This window comes from Bidens hawaiensis, unplaced genomic scaffold (assembly GCF_021521415.1).
Source record: "Bidens hawaiensis isolate Kalapana, Puna unplaced genomic scaffold, B.hawaiensis_p1.1 tig00004474_1, whole genome shotgun sequence".
NCBI lineage: Eukaryota > Viridiplantae > Streptophyta > Magnoliopsida > Asterales > Asteraceae > Bidens > Bidens hawaiensis.
In genome coordinates this window covers 1625633-1638810 of record NW_027491269.1, presented here as the reverse complement: position 1 = coordinate 1638810, position 13178 = coordinate 1625633, and the positions used below count along the sequence as shown (strand labels likewise).

The window sequence follows — 13178 nt, the reverse complement described above, 5'->3', positions numbered from 1 at the left end:
ACCTCATCTGTTAAAGTAAATTGTGCTGACTGTGAATCTAACAAACCTAAGTTAGAATATTTAAAGAATCACAATGACAATTTAGTGAGAGAAATTTCATCTCTAAAAGATACTTATCGACAATCTCTTGAATCTCAAATGAGATCTCGTGAAAAGATTGAAGCATTGTCGACAAGTAATCATGATCTCAAAGCTGAGTTATCTGTAAAAATGACAATTAATGATCAAAAGTTTCAAGAAATTTTGAAACATCGTTTAAAGATAACCGAGCTTGAGAATGAGGTTCTTGAGTTAATGAACAAATTGGGTAAATTTCGAAATTCATCTTTTCTGTTGAATGAAATTATTGAAGTTCCCAGAAAACAAAAGGATTCAAAGAAAGGTATAAGTTTTGTTGAAATTCCACCACCATTTCATAATGATTATAAAATTAATCCTTTTTGCTCCAACTGAGGAAGATGTTATTCTTAAAGAGCCTGTGAATTCAGATAATTCTAAACATAATAAGTCTGAAACTGTTAAAACCCAATCTGTTTCTCAGAAACCTCATGTTCAAAGCAACAAAGTTTTTGTTGAAAATGTTGACAAAGTTATCATTGAGGATGTGTTTGAACCGGAACTTATACACAAGAACAAGAACATTCCAAGTTCTAATCACATACTATGTGAATCTCATGAATTTGAGGAGGCTGTGTATGGTTCGCACACAACTAAGATGAAAAAGATGTTTTTGTCAAACTAGTGAAGTCTAAGAAACCAGAAAAATCCAAAATTTCTGATGAGGATTGGTTACGTTTTATAAATCCTAATGCACTTAAGCCATCATCTGCTCGTCTATTTAAGTTAAAGGGGATGGATACAATGTTCACTGAAAAAGACATTACAGTAAGTATCATCAAACCTAAACTCATTGAGAGTGTGTTTTACAATGAAACCTCCAAGGTTCGTGAACTTGAACGTCAATATGCTCATGCGAATACATCAGATTCATCTGACACATTGATTAAAGCAACACAAGTTTTAAAACAAGCTAAGAAAATTAAATTTGTGAAGTCAACTGGGACAGACACATTGAAAAGTTTTTCGAACTGTTCTAATTTAGATTTTTACTTGAAAAAGAAATCTGAATTATCTGATGATTTTGCTAAAAGCATGACTAAAAATGTAAGTCATCAGTCATCATCTGTGTCACATGTTCCAACAAATTTTCAACATTATCATGTTGTCATGCGAAGTTGTTTTCTTTGCGGTCAACAAGGTCATGTAGTAAGAAGTTGTGGCTAGAAGAACTATCAGAATCTTCATCCTTTTATCAAGGATCATTCCAAACCGATTCCTTTGGTAAAGGAGATTTTGAAACGACCGGTGTCGTGTGCTAATGATACTCATATTATGTTTTCGAACATACATCCTCGAAAAGTTGTTCATGTGAATGAAACTCATGGTTTCGTTAAACCTAAGTTTATTCCTACTGAACCATTATGCAAAAATGTTAATTCAAAGACCATTTCTGGTGAAAAATTGGATCATCAGTGGATGTTCTCGTCATATTACTGGAAATCTCAACCTCTTATCAAACGTGAGAAATATTCAAGGGGGTTATGTGGCGTTTGCTGGGAATTCTGGGGGTATGATTACACAGGAAGGTGATGTTTCAAATGGGAAGATTATATTTGAGAAAGTTAACTATTGTGATAAAGTGGACCATAATTTATTGAGTGTGTCGCAAATCTGTGATAAGCAATACACTACAGTATTTACAGATAAAGAGTGTCTGATTCTGAAACCGGGTTATATGATTCCCGAGGACATGGTTGTTATGCGATCACCACGATCAAATGATATTTATGTCTTGAATATGAATTCTAAAGTATCTACATCGATCGAAACGTGTTTTGTCTCGAAAGCAACCGAGAAAGACTCCGTACTTTGGCATCGAAGAATGGGTCACATACATGTTCGGAAGATGAATTATTTAATGGCAAACGATCTGGTAGAGGGGGTGTCGTTAAAGAATTTTAAGTTATCTGATCACTGTGTTGCCTGTAAAAAGGGCAAACAGAAGAAGAAATCGCATCCATCTAAGATATTAAATTCCATTGATACTCCACTTGAACTACTTCATATGGATTTGTTCAGTCCAGTGAATTGTGCGAGTATTTCTGGAGACTGGTATTACCTAGTCGTGACTGATGATTATTCTAGATACTCATGGGTCTTATTTATGAGTTCGAAAGATCAAACGCATGTTTTGGTACAAAACCTTATCACTAAAATCGAATCACTTTACAAACAAAAGGTGAGGAGAATTCGGAGTGATAATGGAACTGAATTCAAAAACACTATATTGGATTTCTTTTGTATCCAAAAGGGAATTCACCGTGAATATAGTGCACCGTATGTACCTCAACAAAATGACGTTGCTGAGCGAAAGAATAGAACCTTGATTGAAGCTGCAAGAACGACGCTTGCTGATTCTAAGCTTCCTGTCCAGGTTTGGAATGAGGCTATGAATACGGCTTGTTATACCCTCAATCGAGTTCTAACTATTAAACGACTCGGCTTGTTATACCCTCAATCGAGTTCTAACTGTTAAACGACTCAAGAAGACCAGTTATGAATTATTAAATAATCGTATACCGAATTTAAAGTACTTGGAGCCATTTGGGTGTCCTTGTACTATGTTGAAAAAGGATGTGTCCTTGTACTATTGAAGGTTATTTCTTGGGGTATGCATCACCTAAGAAAAGAGTGTTTAACTTTACTTCTGGTTGTGTTGAAGAATGGTACCATGTGGACTGTCAAAAGTACACTACTCCTTCCTAAGAAAAAGGTCCCGACTGGATGTTTGACTATGATGGCTTATTCAATTTATTTACTCCAACAACTGCTCATCCATATGAAGATTTAGTTCGTGCTTATTTTGAAGAACATTTGGAAATTCCAAGGTTCGCAAGTTCAAATGATGTTGAAGCTCCAATTGCTGCTTCAACTAAAGAACCTGATAATGAGTCTCCTGTTCATTATGATAATGCTTCTACTTCATCTGATGATAATGCAATTGTGGATCAAGTTATTGAACTTGACAGTAACTTAAAGACAAAGAGCTCAAGACGAGGGGGTGTCTGTTAGTGCACGGATTTGCGTCTTAAGTCTTAGTAATTATCGTTAACGTATTTGTTTTATATTTAATGTAATAATTAGTTAAGTTATTGTTTAGTTTGTTATATGTAGGGTCTAGTTCGCTAGGGGATGTTAGTGAACTAAGACTTAAGTTTATTCCCTCCTGATTCGTTAGGAAATATTAACGAATCAGGGGGTGTTTCGTCTGATTTATGTATGTAACGAAGTAGCGTCTGGTTCGCTAGGGGATGTTAGCGAACCAGACCTATCATCTATATATAGTGAACACTGTTAACGTTTAATTTAAGTGTTGAGAGCTAATTAACGAAACTCTGTCCAGATTCTCTCTCTCAATCTTCATCCTAATATTATACAATTACTATTATATACATACTAATAATACATACACGCATACAACACTAAATCAAAGATAATTATGAGCTAGATCTATAGTTAAGGTATTAATCTATTATAAACAGATCCGAGATCTGTTAATTGTTATTAGATTGATAATTTCGGGTTCCAACAAAATATAACAATATAATAATCCTATAGGGGTCATGAATGCGATATCCAATTGATCTAATGATTCCATCTAAATTTGTTGGAATCCTGAGGATGAATCCATGAATGTCAGCATCTTGTGACCTGTAGTTGTATCCACCATTGAATCTGTGTGTGGTAATGGGTATGGATTTTTGGGGCATGCTTTGTTTAGATCAGTGTAATCAACACAAACTCTCCATTTTCCATTCTTCTTCTAGACCACCACCACATTGTCTAGCCATCTTGGAAAATTCACTTCTATGATCATCCTAGTCTTCAATAATCTTTCAACTTCTTGTATGATGATGTTTCTTTCCGGTGTAAATTTTCTTCTCTTTTGATAGATGGGCCTGAAACTTTTGTCTATACCAAGTTTATGAGTGATAATATTTTTAAAATACCTGTCATATCTTCATGTTTTAGACAAAGGTGGATATCCTTCTTTTGAGAAAGCTGATCAATTGACTTTATGTATCCTTGTGGATACCGGTCCCTATGAGCACTCTGATTGCAGGATCCCGGGGGTCTTGTTTTACTTCCTTTACATCATGTTCATTCCAAGACATCTTGTGCTCTCTTATGTAATTGCTATGCTTTTGTTGGTTTTTTCATCGGCTTCATTGATGAAGCATAGAAAGTCTTTGCATCCTATTGATCAATTTGAATTTTGACCACACCCCAAGGTGTTGGCATTCACACATTGGTGGTATGTTGAAAGGACTGCTTGCATATGATGTAATTGCATGATTTGTTGTCTGTAGCCGATCGGATAAGTTAGGGATAGTTTAGTCTTCATGTTTAATGTAATATGGCCCATTGGCGCGAGGTCGAAGTCTCATTCAAAAATAAACCAAGTACAACTACATAGATAGTAGTAAATGGTGTCGAACACAGAGAGTTTGTGGAATGCGTGTTTACTAGTAGCTTTAACAGACAATTAAATTAAACTAAATTGCATAAAAAGTAAATTTTGATTTTGATTGACTAGATTTGATTAACTAAAAAGAAATAAAATAACTTGCAAACAATGATTAAAATTAATAAGCCGATTAAGAGAAAGCGATCGTCCTAGATTTCAGGTTTAAATCAACACTAATGTTCATGCTTACTAGAAAGAACCACATAGACATAGTTCATGTTTGATTACTTGTTTGTGATATAAGGGAACTAAGTACTTGGATTAATATAATGCAATGTTGTTACACAAAGATAAATTAACTAATATTCAACCCTAATTCCTCCCATGATATCCCGATTACCAATAGCACCAAGAACCTATGATTTAAATTATGATAAAACACAAGCAACAATATGCAAACAATTATTCAAACACCATAACAACTAAACAAACATTGCGAAGTCATTATTCTAGAAATTAAAGCATAACATAGTGTATCAATTAAACTTTACATCCAAGATGATCACCAATGGAATTACCAACTCATGGTATGTAGAATCATCATCACTTCATTTGTATTGTTTATAGGAATAGAAGACACAAACCAATGATTACATTCACCAAAATATTGTTTGGCACCCCAAAAATCGCCCTAAACTCGTTTCAATTGAAAAGTAGGTGAAAAGACACCCTAAAACCGTCTAAAAAGAGGAATAAAAACTGCAGTTACGACTCGGACCGTGGACCACGGTCTAGCTACGGTGACCAAAATGACCACGGTACGGTGAATTCTGTTTTGGTGGAATTTTTTGACTGTGGCCCACGCTTAACGCCGTGGGCCACGGTGGAGATCTTGCTCAATATCTTTTTTTCTTCATATCTTTATGGTTTCATCTATGTTTTCTTCGCCGTTTTCACCCAAGTTCTCATGATTTCATCCTCTATATCCTCATACCTGCAATTATACGAGTAAACGTAGTTAACTAATTCCATAAAGTTAATTGGTTACGCATATGCATTTATATCTTTTATCTCGCTTAACGGCTTCCCTACGGTTTCACCCGTCACATTCCCACACTTAACCGTTGCTTGCCCCCAAGCAACACCTCAAACAACAATGTTTTTGATGTTTAAATTACAACCACCATACGTACCATACAATTCCGGTTTAGTCAAGGTACCAAGTCATACCCTATTCCCTTGTTACTATAGGTTTGCACTAGTATACTTGATATTATAATTAAACCATAGAATTCTAATCAAACCTAACATGATTTCGGTTTTTACCCACACATAACACACCTTCATTCGTTAACGCTATATTCAGTGATCGTTCACATATATTCCATCGTAACCAATTCTCCTCGCATACGCTTGTACTACAGTCAAATCTCCACATATATAAATGCTTTAACACAAATGCAAATCATGAGGACTTAAAACGGGTTATAACAAGGTCAAGGTGCAAGGATTTGGAAGGGGAATATTGAAAATAGCTCAGGTGATTCGATCCGGTTTATTACATACAAACTAAGTAAACAATGAAATAAACAACTTTATACACCACTAAATTCTCCGTTTTTTTTCTTTTTCTTTTTTTTTCTAGTCACTCAATACTTTGAACGGTGAATCTCAGCTATTTTTTCTCTTTCTTTTTTTAACATTGCAAATATTCAATACTTCCCATCGATTAGCACTAAAACAAATACAATACAACAAAATACCTACTAAGCCGGATCGTCTCGCAAATGTAACATCGGGGTTGATTGAATAAAGAATAAGCCCAATAATGTTTTCTAAGGGAACCAACCCCCTGCCCCTCTCATTAACCACGCTCATATGTGTAATGTATGAGACCTAACCCCTAAAACCCACACTCTCACTCATCTAGATGAGGCTTTAACCTAATTGTCTCTATCACTTTTACACTCATGCCAAGCTAAGGTCTCGAAATGCATTGATCGCACAAGTTCTATCGGAGAATATCAAATCTCTCACCAATATTCACTTTCTCAATATACAAGTGTATCCGGACATGTTATGTAGGTTATTTTACCGAAAGCATGCTAACCTTGAATAGAATAGAAAAGAACCTCGTTTCTAAAACAACTAGGCAAACTTGTCCATTAGGGAATTATGACCACGAAGAGGGACCAAAACCTTACCCCCACATTTTTACCACTTTCCGGTTTTCTTTTAATTTTAAAATTTTTAATTTTTTTATTATTTTTTCTTAATTTTTTATTATTAAGGTTAGCATTGTCCCCAACCACACTTGGGATACATTGTCCCCAATGCATGGCTTGTAGAGAATAAAAACAAAGACACTACTAATTAAAACTCCACTTCCTTCCATGAAAAACCTGCGTTGTCCCCAACATTATGTCGAGAGAAATCCATAAGAATTTCCCACACTTGGTTTTTGCTAAGATGATAGCTTAAAATACCATTAATAACAAACAAACTAGAAATTATAAAGCAAAATATGAATAAAAATATACCAATGTACAATTACCACCTTTTTGAAACTTTATGGCATTCAAGGTGGGTGAGTGGCCCACTCCCGTGCAGCCTCCTCGTTATAAGCACGCTCTTTTCAAGCAACTGTTGCAGTCTTTTGACAAACCAGGGTCGGTCCCGAACATCCTCATCCTCCACCCTAGATCATTTAGGTTATGTGGATGTTTCACTTTCGTTTTCCTTGGCCGGCCACCTTTTTCTGCCACCTACTCACGCTGTTGATGCTCAACTTCTTTCTTCTCAACTCACCTGCCAATCACAAAACACTAAACTTTCATGTTATCCTTGCTCAAGGATACACACTTGTTAACAAAATCCTCCTTCAGGTTTTCCTTGTCAACAAGAGGGTCAGTATTATATTCAAATAATAATAATCGTTTATCACGATTCCCAAATTTAATTCCCAGCATCCCCTTAGCACAATCAATTACTACAAGTGAAGTGGAAAGGAAGGGTCTAGCCAATATAACCGTGGGTTGCGTGTTAGTTACATTTTTAGCATAGCCAAGTAATAAAAAGTCAACTGGGTAACGAAAATCCTCCATATGTACCATCACATTATATATCATGCCTCAGGTAAGTGTATTGGCTTGATCCACTAAAACCACGGTGGCGTTTACTTTCTGTAGCAGACCAAACTCATACTAATCATATAAACTACCGGGCATGATACTAACACAAGTTCCAAGATCTAGGAGTGCTCGATCAGTTTTAAATTCACCAATTTGAATTGACAAAAGGGGCACTCATGGGTCTTGAAGTTTACTTGGGATAATATTATTATCAACCCCCCCCCCCCCCCATCCCTTATTTTAGTTAATTTGTCATTTAAACATTTATCCCAAGAACAATTTTCACAAAAAGATGTTTCATTCGGTTGTTGTTTAGAGTTATTTTACAAAATTGTTTCATAATTACCCACATTTTCAATTTCATCACTAATATCTTCCACCACCCCCTCAACAAACTGTGGTGTTGGATCAACTTGTACACTACAATTTCAAAATTTGGTAAAAGATTTACCCCATTGATATGCACGTTGTTACCCTTCCTTAAGCTAGAGATGTTTGTCTTCAAATTTGCCACATCGGTTGCAAGTTGACCCATTTTAGAGGTCAATGATTGAATGGATTTGTCACGGACTTCCATCTTTTTGCATGCGCACTTCATCAAATTAATTTCTCCTTTGCATGTCTTGTTGCATCATCCTAAGCATATCCATGACTTCATTCCCACTTAAAGAACTTTGACCCAAAGACCCACTTTGACCATTTCTCGTTTGTTGAAATTGACTTTGAAAGCCTTGATTCTTATATTTTGGTGTGGAAAATAATTTCTTTTATTCCTTTGGAAATTCGAATTGGATTGAGTAGCCGGATTCCCATAATGAAAATTCGGATGATTTCTCAACCCGGGGTGGTAAGTGTTTGAGTTCATGTTGTAATTTCTACCACCTCCCCTTGTCCTTGAATTGTATTCACCTCCTCCACTTGTACTTGTCCCACTGTACAGACGCCCGATGCATGACCCAATTCATTATAATTAGTACAAACATCAATTACTTGATTCGTGGTTTGTACTCCTCTATCTTTCACGACATGTACTTGCGGTCTTCCAATTGTCGGCCTTACGTTTCTTGTGGTTTAATACTTTCTTTTTGATGTGACCGACATTTGCTCCAAAAACGCCCAATTATCTTGTTCATAATTAGTACCAAATGTACCATTTATAATCGACATCAAATCCCGCTCATCCTCCGTGCTCAACCCCTCATGAAAAGCATTCGACAACTCCCAAAGGGCAATACCATGGTGAGGACAATTCTTGATCGTCATGTTAAACCGTTCAAATGCTTCATGAAACATCTCACCCGATTGTTGTTGAAAAGTTCTCAAAATCCTTCTTGCATTGTTAGTTTTTTTAGCCGTGTAAAACCCTTCCAAAAACCTTTGTTGAATCTCGGCCCAAGTATAAATTGATGCGGAAGGCAATGTGTAAAACCATCTTTTCACCTTCTCTTCCAAATAAAATTGAAATAAGACCAACTTAACCTCATCCGATTAAAAACCTTGATCGCCAATCGTGTTGCAAATAGAGTCATACGCCTCCAAGTGAAAGTAAGGTTCTTTCGTTGCTAAACCCTTATACTTTTGTAGACTTTGGAGTGAATTGGTTCTAACCTCAACTGTCCTTCCTTGTTGATATGAGGAATAACCACCGGGGACAGATTATTAGTGATGACCGGTCAAAAATGAGCTTCAATTCCGCTTACCATTTCTCTGGCATGTCTTCTTGGTACCCCCAATCTTACTCTTGGTTGACCCATTTGCCTTTGTATGGACCTTGGAGGTGCAAATTGTTGAAATTGCGGTTAAGGCATTTGTTGTTGATATTGTTGCTCTTGTTGTTGAGGAACTTGTTGTTGTGCAACTGGTGGTGGTTGGTTTTCTATTAAATTCTTGAACCGGTTCCGGTTGTTGCCTTTGTGTAACATCTCGTTTTCTCGTTTCGATTAATACAGTAATATGAGTTGGGCTTGTGTTGGGTTAAATAAAATGGGTAATGGACTTGGATTGCAAAGAAAGAGAGTAAAGACCATGGGCTTAAGCCCATGACCCATCATATATAAGCAATAATTATGCATCAATCCATCCATTTCACTCATTCTTTAAACCGTCAAAAACACACCCTTAGCTCTCTCTCATCCTACTTTCTCTCTAGCCGAAATCACCAAGCAACCCGAACACCAACCCGAAGTAAAGATAGTATGATATAGTATAAGTCCAAACCCGCTAGATTTAGTCACGAAACGACGAGCTGACACCTTTAAACCATTAAATTCACGAGATCTGGGTGGAATCGGGTATGAACCAAGCAAAATATGAGCCTAAGGGTCGTCCTAGCTGAGATCTGGATCAAACGGGACGAAAAACGGTGAAAAACGGGGTAAAATGGGGTAACTTACGTTTTACCGGCCACCGCCCGGTTTTCCGACACGGCGGCGCCGGAAAGGCGGCGCGAGTATTTAAGGTTGTCAGAGAATGTTTCTGACATTCTATGACCTAACCTAACCCTAATTCGTTACGGGAACCTAACAAACTAACCCGAGTTCGTTATACCAATTCGCTAGGAAAAGATAACGAATTAACCCCAATTCATTATGACCATTCGTTAAAAGGAGATAACGAATTAGAGGGTTCAGTTCGTTACGGAGTGGTCATTCATTATGCTAACCAGTTCATTATAAGGGTTCAATTCGTTACAAGGACCAGTTCGTTATAACAGTCAATTCGTTATAAAGTAACGAATAGGTTTATTCGTTATGAACCCAATTTGTTAATGATTTAAATTTCTAAAGGAAATGTGTTAAGACAGTTAATAGACCCCAGCCAGGGGCTCTTCCACTTGGTCCCAGCTAGGGGCTGCCGCCCCTAAACCCCGCTGCCAGGGGCGCTGCCCCCGGACCCCCATTCGTTGAGGGTTATAACTAAACTTGAAACGCGATATGGGTAGTGATAGTTAATTGATATGTGTAATTGTTATACAATTAGTCACACACAGTTAAAGAAGGGAATAAGTATTAATGGCGAACGTAACCGCATTCAGGTGAGTTTGTAGCCCCAATCCTTGTTATGTTTTCCGGGCTGTGTGCATACTCGATTTGAATTGTTAATACTCTTATCCTAAGCAATAAGTGTATGCCTTATGTGAATTATGTGAAAGGTATGATTGATTTCTTGTCGGTACGTGAACGATCTTCGGATTTTGCACGTATTGTCAAGTTATGATTATAGATATAATGCTATGTATAGTGTATGAAAGATATGTATCTATGTTATGAACGAATGTAAGAGGTAGCCAGGTACAAAAGAAAGGGACTGAGCCCTAATAATACTCAAGGAACAAAAGGGACTGAGCCCTAATAATACTTATGACAACTGCCAAATTTTAGGTTAACTTCGTTAACCAAACACAGTTAAATCATGTTGACTATGTCTGTAAACTCAGTTAGTTCTGTTAACTATGTTAATGAACTCTTATACATGTGGGGTCATGTATATGAACTCTTGTACATGTGGTGTCATGTATGCGTACATTTAAGTTAATGTTTCATTGGTGACTTAAACAAGAATAAGTGGCTAATTATAACTAGAATTATAAACTCGTCATACATGTTATGATAAACGTGTTATGAAGCATGTACTGTAAATGATAAGTATAATGTGCTATGTGATTAATGTGTTATATTATGGTTGATACATAATTATGTGATTTGTAAGTAAGCTAGGTGATTAAACAAGTTACATTATATGTCATGTTAAATGTTGGTTATTTATATGGAACCTTAGATTATAATACATATAAAATGTTTATAAATTATGTAACATGTCACATATGGATTAATAAAAATAACTTAAGGTGTTATTATTCCATTAAATCATTAGTAACGGATTTTTAATAACAAGGAGGTTACAAACTATTGGAGTTCAAAGCCTTTCTCTTTCCCTTCTCTCTCTCTTTGGCCGTGAACCACACACCCACACACACACACTCTCATTTTGTTTTGCAAAAACTCTCTTTCAATATCATTTTCACACACAAAAGGTTTGATGATTATTGGGAAGCAAGGGAAGTAAACATTTGGATCAATCAAGAGGGTAGGTATTTATGTTTTGTTGTATACATATGAACCTTGTATCCAAATGATTTGGATCATAAAAGGGGATGATCAAAGTTTGATGAGTCAAAAGAATTTGTAAGTATTTTGGTCTAGTATTTTGAGTCTTTTATAAATATAATTGTTTTTCCTTTTCTTATGATTAAGACATGAAATTTGATTGAGTAAGAATGTTCTTTGATGATTTAGAATCATAAGGATGTAAAAATTATGATTTTTAGTGGATTATGGTTTGAATCTGCTTGCTGGCAGACTTTGTGTCTTGGATTGTATGGTGAATAACTTGATGATACATTTGTGTTTTTGGTCGATTTTTGATTCTATGAACATGTATTTTGAATATAGTTTTCAGAAAGTCGGGAATCTTAATTTTTGGACTTTGTTTGAGTACTTTTTATTAATTTATAAAAACAGGATGCAAATCTGATTTAGAGGTAAAGTTTTTGAGTTGTGTTATAAATTGCATAACTTGATGTTGAAAATAGATATTGAGATAATTTCACTTCTGGAATGTTGTAAATTGAAATAGGAATCTAGTCCAATTGGTCTTGCATCAATTGGACAAGCATGGAATTTTTGACAAATATATTTTTACTGTTGTGTTGAGATAGAGTTAAAAGTTAGATTGATGTAGTGTGTGAATAATCTGTATGTTTTGGTAAGTTATAAAATTATGAGAAAAATATATGTTATACCTAATACATGTGAGTATATGTGTGATTTATTTGATAATTTAATTCCAAGTTTTGATTGACTAGAAAAATCGGTTTTTGAATGATTGAAATGTGTTAAGGGTGATTAATATATTGATTAGTTAAAATGGTTATAAATTGTAGTATATTGACTATGCTAATTGGAATTTTGACTTTGTGAGTCAACTTAGAACTACTTGACTAAGTGGTTAGTCTTACTTGTGAAATGTTGAAAGTATTAGGAGTTGGAATTAGTCATAGAATTTCATGAAAAGTGGCTAAGTGCATATTACTTGATTGTTGTTAAAGTTGTGACTAGGAACATATAAACATTCTAAGTCTAACGAATTGGTCAAAAGTCATCAACGGGCCGTCGGTCAACATTTTGGTCAAAGGTCAACATTTTGGTCAAACGGTCAACAAAACTCAATTTTTAGTCTTCGGTCATCGAGACTTGGACTTTTTAGTCAACGGTCAACAACTTGGACCTTTTGGTCAAAAGTCAAACAAAAAGTCAAACTTTAGTCAAAGTCAACAAAAGTCAAACTTTGGTCAAAGTCAACAAAAAAGTCAAACTTTGGTCAAACTTCAAATAAACAAGAGAATTGTTTGGATACTAAGGATTCTAGGAATCGCTTAGCAAATACTTATAGTGCTTGTGTGATTTAGGCATTAGAACATCATTGATTTAAGAAGTTGACTTTCAGTTTGAACCGCATTC

General features: G+C 35.6%; 1 protein-coding gene across 1 annotated transcript in view; it reads left to right on the top strand.

Annotated features, from left to right (window-relative positions):
* Positions 1–13178, top strand: part of LOC143626671 (glyoxylase I 4-like) — an 86236-nt gene that overhangs the window by 29297 nt on the left and 43761 nt on the right. The gene's annotated exons all lie outside the window — the stretch shown is intronic.